Consider the following 16,742-nt stretch of genomic DNA (forward strand, 5'->3'; position numbering starts at 1 on the left):
TTCAGTTGTATCTGTCACTCTAAAAAATTGTAGTTTCTTGATTTGTCGTTTATTCTAAATACATATTCATATGTTACCAAATTTTGAAAATAGACTTTTATATTCTTTATGATCTACCCACTGTTAGTCATTGGTAACTACTGTCAATCCCTGATCAATCTCCAGGGTTATAATATCAAAGTAAATCTTCCCCAGCCCTCACCACCTCTTAAAATCCTTCTCTGGTGGGTATGGATTTTATCAGGTTTCCAAAGATGGTTTGTCTGTTGTCAGCTCTGAACACTGTGGATTCAGTCACATTGAGGTTAAGAGGTGTGGTGAGAAGAGCAGCTGGGGCACAATGTGTCTCTGACCCACATCCTCATTAGAGGATCTTCCCTGTGCATTTAGCTCCAGCTTATTAACAAAGATTCTGCATAGTGTCTGGGGGAGAGCACTGGACGGCAGATTGCAGTTTGAAATCTGACTCTCCCACTTAGTAAGTGGTCAAGTTTCTGACTATGTAAACCAGACCGAAGACTGAAAGATCCTCATGAAGACAGATTGGCAGCAAGACAGCAGCAGGCTGCATGCAAGATAGAAGACTGCCTTGACAGCACGGGAAATGGAAGCGTCTCTGTGCTGAGACAAGAGACACAAAGCAGGAGATGATACATATGGCTGTCATGGAGACACGCAGATTCTTATTTTTTAAATAAAGGGACATTTAAAAATTCAATGCATAAATATATGTCCCATTATTAGAGAAATTATATATATTGGAGAATATGGTCAATGGTCACATCTATCAGTTGTTTGTTTTTTTTTTTTGAAATGTTTAATTTTATTTATTTGCAAGGCAGAGTTAACACAGAGAGAGGGAGAGACAGAACAGAGAGAGAAATCTTCCATCCACTGGTCTATTCCTTAAATGGCTGCAATGGTCAGAGCTGTGCCAATTCAAAGCCAGGAGCCAAGAGCTTCCTCCAGGTCTCCCACAGGGGTATAGGGGCCCAGGGACTTGGATCACCTGCTGCTGCTTTTCCCAGGTTCATCAGCAGGGAGCTGGATCAGAAGCTGAGCAGCTGGGACTCAAACTGGTGCCCATTTGGGATGCCGGCACTGTAAACAGTGGCTTTACCTGCTATGCCACAGTGCCAGCCCATGGGTCAGTTCTTCACAGATAAGAAGTAGGAGAGGGCAGTTAGCCTACTGGTTAAGATGGTTTTTCAGAAGCCCACATCCCATATCAAAGTGCCTGAGTTCTAGTCTCAGCACAGCTCCTTATTCCAGCTTCCTGCCAAACGTGTGCTCTGAGAGGCGCAGAGAGGGTAGGTCAAGTAGTTGGGTCCCTGACACCCAGGTAGGAGTTCTGGACTGAGTTCTTGGCTTCTGGTTTGGATGGGAGATCTCTCTCATTGCCTAAATAAATAAATAAATAAATAAGAGCCAAAATTAGGATAGATTCTATGCTATTTTTGTTACACTGTGAAAGATCTTGTGGTGTCGTTTTTGGGTGCTGGAATGGCAGTGTGGGCATATTTCAAGAAGCTCAGAAGATACACATGAACGCCAAGTTTGCCCCTCTCTCTGTCACGGTTTCAATGATTTTCACTACTTTAGGGAGGTAATGGGAAATGGCGGTGACTTTCAGTAGTTACTGTTTTCTTCAGATGATCCCTACTACTGTCTTCACACATGTGGTCAGCTGTTAGAGGCTGACATTGCTCGTCATAGTCAAGTGACCATGGTCATGACATATGATGTTTATTGTAAGTGATGCAAAGGTCACTTGTTCTGATTTGGGAAAGAGCATCTTCACCTCCAATATCAGTTATAAATGTACAAGCTTCTACTATTTTCCTTGCATCTGGAATATCTTCATCTTTTTCAATAATCCATTTTTTAAAAAATATTTTTCCTTCTCTGCAGCTTTGCCTACATCTTCCTCATCACATAAGGCTGTGCAATCTTGGAGTTTTGGGTTGTCTTTTCTGTTTGTCATAAGCTCCTTAACTGCTTCTGTTGTTCCTGCAATACCATGTTGTGGTCCATATCTACCCATCTCCCACCACCATCATCTTCTTCAGTGATAACTTCTAATTCATCTGATTATTCAATAAGTTTGTAGCAAGGTACATTTTTGGTTGCCAGAAATTGCTTGCATGTTGGTAGCCATGCTTCACTTTATTTATTTTTATGTATTTATTTATTTTAAGATTTATGTATTTTTATTTGGAAGCCAGAGTTACACAGAGAGAGGAGGCAGAGTGAGAGAAAGAGGTCTTCCATCCGATGGTTCGTTACCCAATTGGCTGCAACGGCTGGAGCTGTGCCGATGCAAAGCCAGGAGCCAGGGGCTTCTTCTGGGTCTCCCACATGGGTGCAGGGGCCCAAAGACTTGGGCCATCTTCTACTGCTTTTCCAGGCCATAGCAGAGAGCTGGATTGGAAGTGTAGCAGCTGGGACTTGAACCGGCACCCACATGGGATGCCGGCACTTCAGTCCAGGGTGTTACCCCGCTGCGCTACAGCGCCGGCCCCACCATGCTTCACTTTAAATTCTTCCCATGTGGCCCATTGCTATGTTGGATGGTGATGGCCTTAGTGACTATCTCCAGATGCCACAAATCCTTTTGGGATGATAGCACCAATTTCCTTTAACATTGAGTCTTGAAGAGCTAGGTAAGGTACTTTGTCAGTTCCAGTGCCTTTTTTTCACTGTCAACCACATTCTGTATCCTGGGGCTGGAGTACCCTGATGGTGGGCTAGGAAGAGCAGCTGAAACAGGGACCAGGAAGACAGAAAACTTCCTTACTGCTGCCAACATTCATCATGTGGCATACTCATATAGGGTGATGACTCTACAGGTTTTTGAATAATCTTCTGCTATTCTCAAGGGGTACAAAAATAGTGAAATGTACAAAATAGTCAAATTCCTAAACCAAAGCATTCTAGTTAAGAAAATCTATCTATTTCAGTTGGATGGGGAAGTGAAACTCCCTAAATAGAACCAGAATAGTTGAATACAAATTTCAATCCCCAGGACTATAGATTCTTAAAGTTGAGAAATGAGAAAGTCACTTAGGATGCCCATATAAATTCAGTCCAAACAGGAAAGGACAATTTTAGGAATGAAAGTGGAAGTTCGTAATGATTATGTCAGGGCAGTAGACAAATTGGAAGTGCTCTGGATACACAAGAATTAATGTTTACGTATTAGATCTCATGTTTGAGGGAAGCTGTTTTTGGCAAGCATATCTGGTGCTCCATGAGGATTTCTTATATAACCCGTGGCCCACAGCTTCAGAGCAGGTCAAATCAATACCAGTCTCAATCGTACCTTGCTGTCATGTAGAATCAATGTGTCCAACCAGCACTTCACCTGGAAGACCCGATTTGGGGAACCCTCTTGATCCTTTCTATCCATTTCTAGAAATTTCAGCAATGTGTGTGCTTACTAAACAGTATACTGAACCTCAGTATATTCCAAGATGTTTATTGCAAGGCCAAATAAGTCAACGATATAATTTCTCAGGGATATTAGGTATTTTACCTGGACATCCCTGAAAGTCTGTTTCTCTATACCCACCAGTACCTTTCACTCTGGGTAGTTCTAACACTGAGCTAAATCCTAAATGCCAACTCTATTTTCCCTAGATGTATGTCCGACTTGAAATTCCTTAGAATCAGTTTTATTCGAGGTTTAGACACCCACAAGTTTATCAAAGAACTTTGTTTAAGCCAATGGTTTTCAGGGCAGGAGGGGGCAATTTGCTGATCCTATTACCGTGCTGAACACCAGACAGGTCACAGAAGTCATGTGATTGACCGGAGGCTGATGTGTGTGTGAAATATCCCAACAGAGGTCATCAGAAAAACTACCCAAATTCAGTTCAATTTGTTGATCCACAGAATTGTAAGCCGAGATTTGGAGTAGTTTGTTACATAGAAAGAGGTAACTGACACAGCCTTTTTGCAATCATCAGGATCTCAGACTCAGGAGAAAAAGCATGGCAATGTTTTAGGGTGAAATATCATAGATGTTTTGCATACATGTCCTGGGAGTTTTGGGATCATAGAAGGCCAGTCCAAGTTATGGTGGTTTTAAAACATAATCCCAAAATTCTTTGACACTGGTTTGATTGAAATGGGAGATTTCTCCTTAACTTTGGATCTGATTGCTGTGATTACTTGACCAATAGAATTTGGTCAAAGGAACATTGGCTCAGTTTCTGGGCCCAGGTCTTTAGAAACCGAGAGATTTTGCTTCTTTTTTTCTTGGGGTACTCGTTCTTGGAACCCAAGCAGGTTGTTATGAGGAAGCCCAAGTAGCCCATGGAGTGGCCCATGTGATGAAAATCATGTGAAGAGGACCAGAGACCTCTGGCTGGCCCTCAGTTTTGCCTAAGCTCCCAGCTGACAGCCCAGTGAGCGAGTTGTCTTAGAAGTAGCATCAGTCAAACTGCTGAGCTGATGTCTCAAGGAGCAGAGCTTGGCTCTCTGTGCTCAAATGTACATTTGTGAACTAAATAAATGATTGCTGTTCTAATCCATCAAGGAGTGGTTTGTTAACTGGCAGTAAATAATATAAGGGAGTCTAGGGATATAGGCTCCTTTACAGCTGTGGTTGTGAATCCGTTGTATGGGGATGAGAGGAGTAAGGGACAACCCAGAGGCCCTTCTCCAAGAAGAGGGCCTGAGGGTCAGTGGATGGCTGGTGATAGTCAGAGGTGGGATACAATTTTCTGATGGTCATTCAGATGACACTAGGTGCTTGGTGTGTGTATGCCTGGCCTAGTACCTCCGCTTAGTCCTAGTGGAGAGAGCTTAATTGATGCCCACTGTTGAGGGGAATGAGTTACTCCATAATCCATGGGACTCACCCACCTTGTGTGATGAGAGCATCAGGAAGACCTGTTCTGTTCCCCAACATGCCAAGTGTGTTCCCACGCCAGGGCTTCTACTTTCGCTCCTCCAGCTCTGTCAAGAATGATTTCCCAGGTTTCTGAGTGGAGCCCTTCCTCACCTCTTTCAGGTTCCTGCTCAGAATCCCCCAAGGATGCCCTCCCAGGCCTCTCCCTATTGAATAGCAGCCTCACTCTATTCTGGCACCCCAAGTCTTGCCTTGCTTTATCTTTTCTGTAGCACTTGCTGTCGCCTGTCGCCTGTCACCTGTCACCTGTCACCTGGCTTATGCCTGTCTTTGCCTACAGGATTCCAAGCAATGAAAGGGTGGGGTCTATGTTCTCATAACCATGGTATCCTAGGGTCTAGGACAGTGCCTGCCACACAGGAGGTGCTGAATCAGTAGGTGTGGGAGAAAGTGGGAGAACAGAGAGTAGAGCCACTGCTTGAGTTTGAGTTTTTGGGCCAGGATTTTTATTTATAGGTTCTCACGTGATCTTCTCAACCTTGAAGGAAAAGTACCTTTCCATTTTTTAAATGAGAAAACTCTGGCAGTAAAGAGTGGAGATAATTTGCAAGGTTGGGTGACCTATAGGTGTCTGAATCTATGTCCCAACCCAGGTTTTCTGAATCTCTGTCTTGTGCTCCTTCTACAATAGGATGATTCTTTGTGGTACAGATATCCTGATAAGGGCCTAATAAGGATATTTTCCATGCACATCTATGTACACATGCACGTGTACACACCCATGTGCACACACACTCATATGCTTGCTTGTATACAATCTAGAGCTCAGAGTCCCCCAGTGCCTGCCATAAGAACCCTTTCCACACACTGGCTTGAGTCACAGGTATCTTAATTCTAGCACAAGGTCACTATGAACAAACACCTCATTCTTCAGACTTTCGTGTCTTTTCTTCAACTTCATTGAGTTATGAGCTAATTACTCCATTTGAGGACCTCGGGAAATGCCAAAGACTTGTTTAATGCTAAATATGAGTATTAGTGAAGCTTTGATTCTTGAGTATGGCCAGGGAGACCTGAACTACACAGCTAACAGTTGTGTCAGGTAGCTGGCTGCCCATGAGCATGCCACGTGCATAATCAGACTGCACGTCTCTCAGGTGCTTCAGCTCGCTGCCTGTTGCATCTGTTCTTACTGGGAATGTGCACATTTTCAGAAAAAGGATTAACTTTTGATTCATTTTCTGAAGTTCTCATGTTTTCTTTATTTATCTTATTTTTAAAAACATTTTATTCCAAAGAAGCTCTAACTCACAAAAGAAAAATTGTAAGGTAATCATACAAAGAGTTCCCATGTACTCCATATACCATTTCCTCTATTAACATTTCATGTTAGGTTGTTTGTCCCGATGAGTGAACCATACCCAGTTTCCTCCAGTCTTTAAAATATAAACTCCTCTTATCCTTCCTACCTTTCTCAGACTTTAGTGATCAACATTTTGTGTTCAGGTTGGATTGGATCTTTTTTTCAACTTTACTTTCCACATATAAGGGAGCAAATTCTGTGTCTGGCTTGTTTCTCTCTCCTTTTTTTTTTTTTTTTTCCCCAAGCTGAGTTAGACAGTGAGAGAGAGAGTTATAGACAGAGAGAGACAAAGGTCTTCCTTCCGTTGGTTCACTCCCCTAATGGCCGCTATGGCCAGCACTGCGAAGCCAGGAGCTGGGTACTTCCTCTCGGTCTCCCATGCGGGTACAGGGACCCGAGCACTTGGGCCATCCTCTGCTGCCCTCCTGGGCCACAGCAGAGAGCTGGCCTGGAAGAGGGGCAACCGGGACAGAATCCAGTGCCCCCAACCGGGACTAGAACCCAGGGTGCTGGCGCCATAGGTGGAGGATTAGCCATGTGAGCCACGGCGCCGGCCTGGCTTTTTTCTCTTAACATGATGTCCTCCATCAATTTTGTCCCCTCAGTTTTGCTGCAAATGATAGGATCTCATTCTTTTTTATAGTTGAAGAGTATTTCAATCTTATAGTTGAAGAGTATTTCTTATCATATTTTCCATATCCATTCATCTAATGTTGAACACCTTGGTTGATTCCATATTTTGGCTATTGTGAACAGGGCTGCTATAAACACGATGGAGCAGGTATCTCTTTCACAAAATGATTTCATGTCTATACCCAGCAGTGTGGTTGCTGGAACATGTGGAATTTCCATTTCTTGTTTTTTATTTTTATTTTTTATTTATTTTTATTTTATTTTTTGACAGGCAGAGTGGACAGTGAGAGGGAGAGACAGAGAGAAAGATCTTCCTTTTCTATTGGTTCACCCCCCAATGGCCGCTGCGGCCAGCGCTCCGCACTGATCCAGAGCCAGGAGCCAGGTGCTTCTCCTGGTCTCCCATGAGGTGCAGGGCCCAAGCACTTGGGCCATCCTCCACTGCACTCCCTGGCCACAGCAGAGAGCTGGCCTGGAAGAGGAGCAACCAGGACAGAATATGGCGCCCCGATCGGGACTAGAACCCGGTGTGCCGGCGCCGTAGGCGGAGGATTAGCCTATTGAGCCATGGTGCCAGCCCCGTTTCTTGTTTTTAAAGAAATCTTCATACTGTTTTCCACAGTGGGTGCACTAATTTACATTCCCACCAACACTGTATAAGGATCCTGTTTCTCCACATCTTCACCAGTATTTGTTAATCTCTGTAAGCAGAGGTGGCATCTCATTGTGGTTTTGGTTTGCATTTCCCTTTTGGCTAGTGATGTAGTGCATTTCTTCATTTATTTTTTGGCCATTTGTATTTCTTCTTTTGAGAATTGTCTGTTCAGATCCTTCACCCATTTCTTAACTGAATGGTTGTTTTTGTTGAGTTTTTTTGAGTTGCTGATATATTCTGGATATTAATCTTTCATCAGGTATGTGGTATGTAGCTTCCAAATATTTTCTTCTTTTCTGTCTGATGTCTTTTTTTTTTTTTTTTTTTTTTTTTGCTGTACAGGAGCTTCTAAATTTGATAAGATTCCATTTATGGAGATTTGCTTTTGTTGATTGTGCTTCTGGAGTCTTCTCCACGAAGTCATCATCTACACCAATGTCTTGAAGTGTTTCCCCTATGTTCAGCTCTGGCAATTTTATAGTTCCTGGAATTGCATGTGAACCTCAATCTCTCTTGAGTTTGAATGTGGTAAGAGGTAACAATCTAATTTTATTCTTCTATATATGTACATCCAGTTTTGCCAGTACCATTTACTGAAAAAATTATTCTTTTTCCAATATACATTCTTGACACCTTAGTCAAAATTCAGTTAGCTGTGTGTGTGTGGATTAATTTCTGGGCCCTCTATTCTGTCCCACTTGTCTATGTGCTGGCTTTTATGCTACTACCATGCTTTTAAAATTACTATTGCTTTGGAATCAGGTATTGTGATGTCTCTTGCTTGATTCTTTTTTTGTTTGTTTTGGTTTTGCTCAGTATTTCTTTGACTATTTTGGGTCTTTTTTGATTCCATATGAATTTTAGGATTTTTTTCCTAATTCTATAAGGAATGTAGTTGGTTTTTTGAAAGATTTCATTGAATCTGTAGTTTGCTTTATAGTGTAGACATTTTAATGATAATAATTATTCCAATTTGCAAGCAAGGAACATCTTTACTTTTTTTTGTGCCTTTGATTTTTTAAAAATATTTTATTTATTTATTTGAAAGAGTTACACAGAGAGAAAAAAGAGGCAGAGAGAGAGAGAGAGAGAGCGAGCGAGCGAGCTCTTCTATCCGTTGGTTCACTCACCAATTGGCCGCAATTAATGGAGCTGTGCCCATCTGAAGCCAGGAGCCAGGAGCCTCTTCTGGGTCTCCCACATGGGTGCAGGGGCCCAGGGACTTGGGCCATTTTCTACCGCTTTCCCAGGTCATAGCAGAGAGCTGGATTTTTATTTTATTTTATTTTATTTTTTGGACAGGCAGAGTGGACAGTGAGAGAGAGAGTCAGAGAGAAAGGTCTTCCTTTGCCGTTGGTTCACCCTCCAATGGCCGCTGCAGTTGGCGTGCTGCGGCCGGCGCACCACGCTGATCCGATGGCAGGAGCCAGGTGTTTATCCTGGTCTCCCATGGGGTGCAGGGCCCAAGCACCTGGGCCATCCTCCACTGCACTCCCTGGCCACAGCAGAGAGCAGGCCTGGAAGAGGGGCAACTGGGACAGAATCCGGTGCCCCGACCGGGACTAGAACCCGGTGTGCCGGCGCCGCAAGGTGGAGGATTAGCCTAGTGAGCCGCGGCACCGGCCGGATTTTTATTTTTTTAAAACAGTAAATGATACAATCGAAATTTCTTTTCCTTTTTAAAATTATTTATTTGAGAGGTAGAGTTACAGACAGTGAGAGGGAGAAACAGAAAGAAAGGTCTTCCATCCACTGTTTCATTCCCCAAGTGGCCACAACAGCTAGAGCTGAGCTGATCTGAAGCAGGAGCCAGGAGCTTTTTCTGGGTCTCCCACATGAGTGTAAGGGCCTAAGGACTTGGGCCATCTTCTACTGCTTTCCTAGGCCATGGCAGAGAGCTGGATCAGAAGAGGAACAGCTTGGACTAGAACCTGCATCCATATGGGATGCAGGTACTGCAGGGCGAGGATTAGCCTATTGCACCACAACACTGACCCTATAATACCTTTATAATTTTGAGATATGTTCCTTCTATATCTAATTTGATGAAGTGTTTTTTTTTGTCATGAAGGAATGCTATTATCAAATGCTTTCTCTGACTCTATTGAGATAATCATGTAGTTTGTGTTCTTCATTCTGTTGATACTATTTATGACATTTTTTTTTTTAATGCAGAACCATACTTGCATCTCTGGGATAAGTCCCACTTGATAATGATATATGATCTATTTGATGTAGAGCTTGATTCAGTTTTTAGATATTTTGTTGAGAATTTATGCATCTATGTTCATCAAAGATACTGGTCTATAGTTTTTTTTTTTGTGTGTGTGTTGTATCTTTGTGAGGTTTTGGTATTGGAGTTATGCTGGCCTCATAAAAAGAGTTTGGCAGAGTTCAGTATCATGGAAGAGTTGGAAAAATATTTGAGTTAGTTCCTTCTTAAATGTTTTGTAGAGTTCTTTAGTAAAACTATCAATTCCTGGACTTTTCATTGATGAGGGACTTTAATTACTGCCATAATCTTGATATTTATTTATTTATTTATATTTAATAAATATAAATTTACAAGGTACAACTTTTGAATTGTTGCAGCTTTGTCCCCCATAACCTCCCTCCCACCTCCAACCATCCCATCTCTCACTCCCTCTCCCATCCCATTCTTCATCTTGATATTTATTATGATTCTGTTTATTTCTTCTATACCTTAATTGAATCTTCATAGGTTATATGAACTAGGGATTTGTCCATTTCTTCAAGGTTTTTCAGTTTGTTAGCATATAGTTTCTTTTTTTTATTTGACAGATAGATAGTGAGAGAGAGAGACAGAGAGAAAGGTCTTCCTTCCGTTGGTTCACCCCCCAAATGGCCACTATGGCCGGCACTGTGCCGATCCGAAGCCAGGAGCCAGGTGCTTCTTCCTGGTCTCCCATGTGGGTGCAGGTGCCCAAGCACTTGGGCCATCCTCCACTGCCCTCCCGGGCCACAGCAGAGAGCTGGTTGGAAGAGGAGCAACCGGGACTAGAACCCGGCGCCCATATGGGATGCTGGTGCCGCAGGCGGAGGATTAACCAAGTGAACCATGGCACCTGCCCCAGCATATAGTTTCTTATGATCCTTCGTATTTCTGTGGTATTGGTTGTAATGTCTCCTTTTCCGTGTATAATTTTATTTAATTGAATTTTTCTCACTTTTTTTTGTTAGTCTGGCTAGAAGTTTGTCTATTTTGTTTATCTTCTCAAAAAAAGAAAAAAAAATTCTTCATTTTGCTGAGGCATTTTTTGGTTGACTCTTGTTGGGTTCCTTTGAGTTTCCCATATATGGATGGCCATATATCTTTTAAGACTTGGGAAGTTTTCAATGATTATTTCATTCAGCAGGTCCTCAATACCTTTCCTTTTCTTCCCCTTCAGACATCCCTATTATATATATATATATATATATATATATATATATATATATTTGCTTAATTATATCCAATATTTTGCATAGATTTCCTTCTTTTTTAAAAAATTTGACAGGTAGAGTTATAGACAATGAGAGAGAGACAGAGAGAAAGGTCTTCCTTCCATTGATTCATTCCCCTAATGGCCTCTACAGCCGGCGCTGCGCAGATCCAAAGACAGGAGCTGGGTGCTTCCTCCTGGTCTCCCGTGCGGGTGCAGGGACCCGAGCATGTGGGCTATTTTTTGCTGCCCTCCCGGGCCACAGCAAAGAGCTGGACTGGAAGAGGAGCAACTGGGACCACTACCCGGTGCCCTAGCCAGGACTAGAACCCCAGGGTGCCGGCGCCACAGGCGGAGGATTAGCCAAGTGAGCCACGGTGCCGGCCTCCTTCATTCTTTTAAAACTTTTTTTCTCCTTATTTTTGTTTGAGTTATTTCAAAAGTCTTGCCTTCCCAATCAAAGCTTATCTCCTTGCTTGGTCTATTCTATATTGAAGCTCTCAATTGTATTTTAAAAAAAATTTGTTAATTTAAATGTTCAGCTCCACAACTTCTGTTTTATTCTTTTGAAGATTTCTATCTTTTATTGAATTTCTCATTCATGTCCTCTATTGTTTTTATCATATCTTTTATATATATATACATATATATGGATTTATTTTTTTGAAAGGCAGAGAGAGAGAGAGAGAAAGAGAAAGAGAAAGACACACACACACACAGAGAATGAGAACCTTCCATTTGCTGGTTTACTCCCCAGATCCCTACAACTGCCAAGACTGGACCAGACAGAAGCAAGGAGCCAGGAGCCAGGAACTTCTTTCAGATCCCCCACATGGGTGCAGGGGCCCAAATACTTGGGCCATCTTCTGCTGTTTCTCCAGGTGCATTAGCAGGGAGCTGGATCAGAAGTGGAGCACCCAGTACTTGAATCGATGCCCACATGGGGTGCCTGCCTCACAGGCAGCAGCTTAATCTGCTGTGCCACACGATGCTGGCCCCTTCATCACTTCTTTAAACGGTTTATCTCTGTTGTCTTGCATCTCATTGAGTTTCCCTAGGATCATTATTTTGAATTCTTTTTCAACATTCCACAAGTTTCCTTCAGATCAGGGTCTACTTCAGAAAAACTACTGTGTTCTTTTGGAGGTGTCATGCTTCCTTGCTTTTTCATAGTTTCCATGTCCTTATGTTGACATTTCCACACCTGGCATAATAATTCCTTTTTACTGAACAGGTTTTGTTGGAAAAGACATTTTTCTTTAGATGGAATATGGGGTATCACTTAGGTTGTTTATTTAGCTTTACTTCTAAATCAGCTCAGAAACGTAACCTCTGAGCAATTTCTTCAGTGGTAATTGGTGTCAGCAGTGTCTACAAGAGCCAGTGGGACACTGGCATGTCCCCATGAGTGATGCTGGGGCTTGTAGCACCAATAGCTATGACCCTTGGACTATCAGATGTACATAGGTCCTTCCCCAGGTCCTGCTGCGTGGGCATGACTAGTTTTAGGGCTTAGAGCACCAAGATTCCAACCCCCAGCACTGGGAGATGTTAAGGGGGTATTGCACAGTCCAGCAGGGTGAATAGAGGTTATGCTGAGGATTGCACATTGGCAGGTGCATGTTTGGGGCACGTAGGTGCTTCCCATCGTCCCCAGGATATTATTCGGATGACTCTGAGGAATATAGTATTAACAGTCACAGTCATGGAGCTGTAGGATACAGTGGCGTCCTTCCCCAGTTCTCTCAGGATGAGTTCTAGTTATTGTGGACTGGCAGTCACCAATCTGAAGTAGAGGAATCCAAGCGGAGCCCTCTACAGCCCACAGGTGAGTACACATTACTCCGGGTGTTACAGTACTAGCAGCGACAGCTCCAGAGTTGCAGGTTACAGAGGAGACTGCCCTGCAGGTCATTCAAAGGCGATGCTAGAACTGGCGCTCTGGCCTCCCATGGCAGGGAGGAGGAGGCACTCTGGCCTCCTATGGTACGAACTGAGAAGGGGCTTCCTTAGGTCTGGTTCTCTGGGATTGTGTGTGGGCTGTTGCTGGCAACTAGCCCCAAGGAGCCAAGGGGAACTTCCCTAGATGGCGCAGAGCACGCAATGTAGCTGCAGGGCTTGTACCCTGAGCTCGCCCAGCTGCAGGTTCACAGGTGCCTGCTCTCTGTCTTGGAATGTACCGTTGCTATCTCTGGGGGCTTTTGTTTGCTTCCTCCCGAGACAGGTGGAGTGCTGCAGCTTTTCCACAGCAGCTTGGGTCGGCTACTCTGGGTGTGGAGGGAGGCAGCGTGGGTTCCTTTTTGGGAGCAAAGAAGTCGCTCAGACCCCAGTCTGCCACTTGGCCCTGATGTAAAGTCGGTGCGGATTGTGGGATTCTCCTGTGGTTAGGGTTGTCTATCTGGGGCAGTGGTGGGGGATCGCAACACTTTCTGCTTACTTCTGGGCAAGATGCACCGCCCCCCCCTGCCCCCAGCGGGAACGCCGGGGAATGAGTGTCACGGGGTGACAGCAGGCAGTGGGCTTTGCTCCTCTTTCTATATTGGCCGTCAGAGTCTCTGTGCTGCTTGCAGATCTTGTCACATCCTTACTTAAGTTTTCCCCTTAGTCTTCTCAGTTCTAGTACTTTATAAATAGAGTCCTATTCCTGGTAAGATGGTGTTCCCCGGCTGGTACAGTGTAGGAGCCGTGGAAGCAGCAGCAACGGCAACAGCAGCGTGGTTTGTTTTTCTCTCTCTGCTAGTTTTCAGAGTCTCTGAGCTATTTGTATTTCTGGTCACTTCTTTACTATGAAGCTTTTCCTCAATATCTGGAAATGTGGTGCCTCCCTCATGGCTCTGAAACTTCTCCTGGCTGAGGAGGGTGCAGGTCCTGTCTCATCAGCAGCTTTGGGAGTCCCCGTGTTTTCTTTTTCGTGTCTGTTTACCTTTCTTTTTCTTCTCCCTAATGCAACCACTTTACTCACAGCAGCTAAATCTACCACTCCTTAAGGAAAGCAGAGGCTCCACTTGATCCCTGCCACCCCCAATGCTGTGTCACGTATCACCCATCCCTTCTGCCCTGGCGTCACAGGAAGAGTGCCTTCTGCTGGGCATGGCTTCGTGGGTGTGAGACTTGAATGTCCTCAGTTGGAGTGAACTTGGTAGCAGTGGTGTGGTTGTTATGGGAGCCAGTGCAGAACAGTGGCTATGAGTCATACCAGAGTTCAAATATCAGATCCTTCCTTTACTAGCTGTGGGACCTTGGGCTGGTCAACAAAGCTTTCTGAGTCTGTTTTGCCATAAGTAAAAAAGGAGGAAAGTAATACCCCACTTAGAGTATGTTAGAAGAATTCAATGACATATGTACACAATCCATTTCAGCTATGCTGCTGATGACTTTGACCTTCGTTGCCAAAACCACAAGTTAGGCCAAGCACAGTAACTGTCTGTGGCCATGACCCACTTCACAGTGGATCTGAGTCAGCCTCTGTACGCTCAGCCTGCCTGTCATCTCTCTTGGGACTTAGACACACCTGTTGTGCTCATTGATGAAAGACTACTGAAAAACATACCCTATAGAGAGCAGCTCATCCCTTATATGCAAACCCTGCACTGGGCTTACCAGCAAAACTGCTTGTCGCTAATGTAATTGCAGCCTGGGTATAAAGCTCCTAAACACGAGTCTTGGTGCTCATGTGGCCCAGATGTCACAGGACCTGTGCTTGCATGGTGTTATGTTCAGGGGCCTGATGATAAAGCGTTCTGTTAATCACAAGATCTAACATTCATGGGGGTTCTGCGGGCGAGGGAGCCTGACATCGAGGCTTGCAGTGGGCCCCAGGTTTCTTGTTAAAGGAGTGAGCTTTCCTAGAGGTGGGCCATGAAAGGTAAGAGAGTCACACAAGCAGATTCAGAACTTTACTATGTAGTGATGCCTGCAGCCCCACGTGCCTACTGAGCGTGGGAATTATGGTTAATCTGAATCATGTGTGCTGTAGGTTTAAACTATACACTGGATTTTGGAGCCTTAGCATGATAAATGTAAAATATCTCATTAATAATTTTTATATTGATTGCACCTTGACATGATACTATTTTGGATATATTGGGTTAAACAAAACACACTATTGGAGTTAACTTTGCTAATTTCTTTTTACATTTTAAAATATACTAGAAAATTTAAAGGTACACATGTTACTTGCCTTATATTTCTGCTGGACAGTGCTACTGTAGAGAACTCAGGAGGGTGGTAGACACTGTCAGTTTTAGAATTCTGGGTTCTCCTGGGGAACAGGGTGAGGTTGTACATACCAGAGCCAGAGGCTATGAGATCGAAGTTGACCTCTGACTGTTGAAAACATTGGGGAGAGAAAGGAGCTCAGACACAGGACACCAAGCCAAGGCCCCATCCTGTCCCATCCTGCAATTGGATGCTTCCCACAGTGTCCTCCTGCTTCCATGTCTGTCCCCAAAGAATTCATTTTCCTGCTACTTCTAGCAGGCAAAGTGATTTTTATTTATTTTATTTTTTATACCTAAGAAGTTTATTTGTGTGTGTGTATGTGTGTGTGTGTGTGTGTGTGTGTGAGAGAGAGAGAGAGAGAGAGAGAGAGAGAGAGGAAGAAGAAGAAGAAGAGGAGGAGGGGGAGGAGGAGGAGGGAAGAGGAGGGGAGACAAGGGGAGAGAAGGGGAGAGGAGAGGAGGAGGAGAGCAGAGGCCATCCTTTCTTGCCCAAATGCCTACAGCATTTGGGAGAAGGCCAGGCCAAGAATGACATCTGGGTCTCCCACATGGGTGGCAGGGACTGAACCATCACCTGCTATCTCCTAGGGTACAAACTAGCAGGAAGCTGAAATCAGAGGCAGGATGCAATTACCTAAGTGGTGTCTGAACCACTGTGCCAAATGCCCACCCCTTATTTTATTTTATAGACACACACACACACAGACAGACAGAGATCTCCCATCCAGTGGCTGACATTAGTAGGAATGAGAAGCAGGGCAGGGATTTGAACCCAGGAACTCTAATAGGGGATGCAGGCATTCCAAGTGACATCTTTTTTTTTTTTTAAAGATTTATTTATTTTACTTGAAAGAGTTACACACAGAGAGAAGGAGAGGCAGAGAGAGAGAGAAGAGAGAAGAGAGGGGAGAGAGAGAGAGAAGAGAGAGAGAGAAGAGAGAAGAGAGAGAGGTCTTTCATCCGCTGGTTCATTCCCTAGTTGGCTGCAATGGCTGGAGCTGTGCCAATCCAAAGCCAGGAGCTTCTTCCTGGTTTCCCATACAGTGCAGGAGTCCAAGGACTTGGGCCATCTTGTACTGCTTTCCCAGCCATAGCAGAGAGCTGGATTGGAAGTGGAGCAGCCGGGACTTGAACCAGCACCCATATGGATGCCAGCACTGCAGGCGGTGGCTTTACCTGTTATGCCACAGCACCAGCCCCCCAAGTGACATCTTAACCTTGGTGCCAAATGCTTGCCCCCAGAGTGAGTTTTTAACAACTGGAGTTCACTTAGAGGAACTCGCTTGAATCACCTCCATGGCTCCCAAAGCTTTTGTAATTACGTCCAAGGAAACTTTAAGCATGGCGGTTCCGGATATTCTGCTTACCTGCCTTGCCTTCCACCATTCTCTGCTCACTCGGAATGTTCCAGACTCATGAGTCTCCCTTTAGTTCTCATAATATGGTAGCTGTTTGCTTGCTTCATGGCCTTTGCACTTGTTTTTTCTTCTGCTTGCAACATTCTCGTGTCAACGCCTGATCAATATTGTGTCTTTCCATGTTTCAGGTTTCAGCCTAACACCATCCACTTTCT

The 16,742-nt window shown here is 44.2% G+C and overlaps 1 pseudogene; it reads right to left on the minus strand.

The window, feature by feature from the left end:
* Positions 1 to 1,598: 1,598 nt before the first annotated feature.
* Positions 1,599 to 16,512, minus strand: LOC133768185 (ubiquitin-like-conjugating enzyme ATG3; annotated as a pseudogene).
* Positions 16,513 to 16,742: the final 230 nt, after the last annotated feature.

This window comes from Lepus europaeus, chromosome 10 (assembly GCF_033115175.1).
Source record: "Lepus europaeus isolate LE1 chromosome 10, mLepTim1.pri, whole genome shotgun sequence".
Taxonomy (NCBI): domain Eukaryota; kingdom Metazoa; phylum Chordata; class Mammalia; order Lagomorpha; family Leporidae; genus Lepus; species Lepus europaeus.